At 35.9% G+C, this 2,511-nt stretch overlaps 1 pseudogene; it reads left to right on the top strand.

Annotated features, from left to right (window-relative positions):
* The first annotated feature begins 309 nt into the window (after positions 1–309).
* LOC141521887 (zinc finger CCHC domain-containing protein 9 pseudogene) lies at positions 310–1,112 on the top strand (annotated as a pseudogene).
* Positions 1,113–2,511: the final 1,399 nt, after the last annotated feature.

Raw genomic sequence — 2,511 nt, 5'->3', positions numbered from 1 at the left:
GCAGAGTCAAGGCAACATTCAAGAGACAGAAAAAAAAAAACTCAAAACAATAGTCAAAAATGAAGTAAAGGAGAACATCACAGTCAAAGAGATTACACTATGAAGAAGAATAATGGAAGAGTAGGTGAGTCAGTCAGTCATAAAAGTATGTAAATGCTTACTAAATGCCAGTTACTTGCTAATTACTGGAGATACTTAGAAAAATACAACCCTTCTCTCAAGAAAATCATATTCTCAAAGGAAAAGAAAGCATTTAAATAACAAGCTGTAGGTTCCGGGCTGCACCCACCCCGGGCCGGTGGGCAGGAGGGTACTTTGGTTGAAACCATGGCCAGGTGGGCACGAACCAACACAACACATAATAAGAAAGCTTTGAAAGCAACATCATGGGAAGACATGAAGAAGGGCTCTATGGAGAGAGGAACCCAAAATCTACAAAAGGATAAGCACTTTCATTCCAGTGGGCTCTCCCTTAAGAATGATCCACCCCAATCAAAAAACAAGAAAAAAAATCTTATACCAATCAAGATGTAAATGGATTCATGGAATATCTAAGACAGAATGGGAATGTGATGGGACATAGCCTGGAAATAAGAGAAGAAATAGCAACAGCTCTCAAAAAAGATAGTCGCCGAGAAGGAAGGAGGTTGAAAAGACAAAAAATAAAGAAAAATGCACAGGTCTGTTATCATTGCAGAAAACCAGGCCATGGAGTTGCAGATTGCCCTGCTGTCCTTGAGAGTCAAGATATGGGCACTGGAATCTGTTACCGCCGTGGTTCCACTGAACATGAAATAACCAAATGCAAAGCCAAAGTAGACCCAGCTATGGGAGAATTTCATTTTGCAAAATGTTTCATTTGTGGAGAGATGCAACATCTGTCTAGATCCTGTCCTGATAATCCTAAAGGACTTTATGCTGAAGGTGGTGGTTGTAGACTTTGTGGTTCTGTGGAACATTTTAAGAAAGATTATCCTGAAAATCAGAATTCAGATAACAAGTTCGCAGTTGGTCATTGGATTGAGGGGATGAGTGCAGATTATGAAGAAATTTTGGAGGCTCCCAAACCACAAAAACCCAAAAAATTAGTAGCCAAAGTTGTTAACTTTTAACGGTAGAAAGATAATACCTTAGATGTTATAGTTTATAGGTGGCTCAGTGGATAGAGTACCGGCCTTAATCCAGCCTCAGACATTTAATAATTACTTAGCTGTGTGGCCTTGGACAAATCACTTAACCCCATTGCCTTGCAAAAAAATAACAAGTCATGTTGTAAATTGTAAAATTGTCAAATTCTTTTCTGATGTTTTGTGCACTGAAGAGGAATACCACCAGCATAAAACACTCAAAAACAACCATTTGAAGCTTAAATTGGGAGTCCTGGGGGAAACCTAATTGTTAACAAAGTAGTATCTGCAAAACTTAAATAATATCAAATGATAAGTGTTTTCTTAAAAATAATAAAATTATTTAAACAGTCCAGAAACAAGACTGGTATATAGAGGTGAGCTTTATATATTTTTATAAAAGTTACATTTATCTAAGTAATTTATTTGAATACAGTGGTATTTTAAGAGTTCGAATTTTCTAGCCATAAAATTTATTTTGCTTTTGTATATTTAATAAAAATGGCTTTACCTGTCTTGGTTAAAAAAAAAAAGTAAATAAATAACAAGCTGTAGACAAGATATATAAGGAGTAAATGAAAGGTTAGTCTGGTCCTAGCCCTAAATCAGCTAACCCATAGAGTACATATATAACAAAGCATGTAGAGTCACTAAGATCTTAATGAAAATCCTTCCTTGCACTCTGTCTTAGCTATATGACCCTAGGAAAGGCACTTAGCCTCCTTCTTTAATACAATGAGGATTAATTCTAATAGTTACCTCACAGAATTGTTATCAGAATCAAATGAGGTACCCTAAGTAATTCACTTTGCAATTTATAAAGAGGAACATAAATGCCAGCTATCATTATTGCTTACTCTGTTCCCAAAGAGCCATTTAAGACTTGTAGATATGAAATGACTAGTTAATAATCATTGCAGTGCATGTGGCACCTGGCTGGCATTATGGGCTGATTGTATGCTTGTCAGCCTCCTTTTAATTCAGTTTAACCAACATTTAATTCAACACTTATTAAATACTTCCTACATCTGAACCACTAAGGTAGGCTTCCTGAAAAGGAAACAGTCCTTTCCCTGAAGAATCCTAGACTTTAAGGGGAAACAATTAGGCATAAAACACCATATACACAAATATATAAATGAAAAGTACACATAAAGTTATTCAGAGTAATTTAAAGAGGGAAAGAATGCTAAACTCTGGAGAGATTAGCAATGTCACCTAGTAACCTGAGCTACTCTTTTAAGAAGGCTTTTTTTGATGTACTGTATGCATGGGCATTGACAGCTTATTGTAATCAGAAAAGTTCTGCTTTAGCTGCTTTCCTTGCCGACTTGATTTGGGAATCAAATTATATAGAATATTTGAAATATTGTTGAGAAGTACG

This window comes from Macrotis lagotis, chromosome 1 (genome assembly GCF_037893015.1).
Source record: "Macrotis lagotis isolate mMagLag1 chromosome 1, bilby.v1.9.chrom.fasta, whole genome shotgun sequence".
NCBI lineage: Eukaryota > Metazoa > Chordata > Mammalia > Peramelemorphia > Peramelidae > Macrotis > Macrotis lagotis.
The sequence above is the reverse complement of the archived record's forward strand: the minus strand, read 5'-3'. Positions and strand labels throughout refer to the sequence as shown.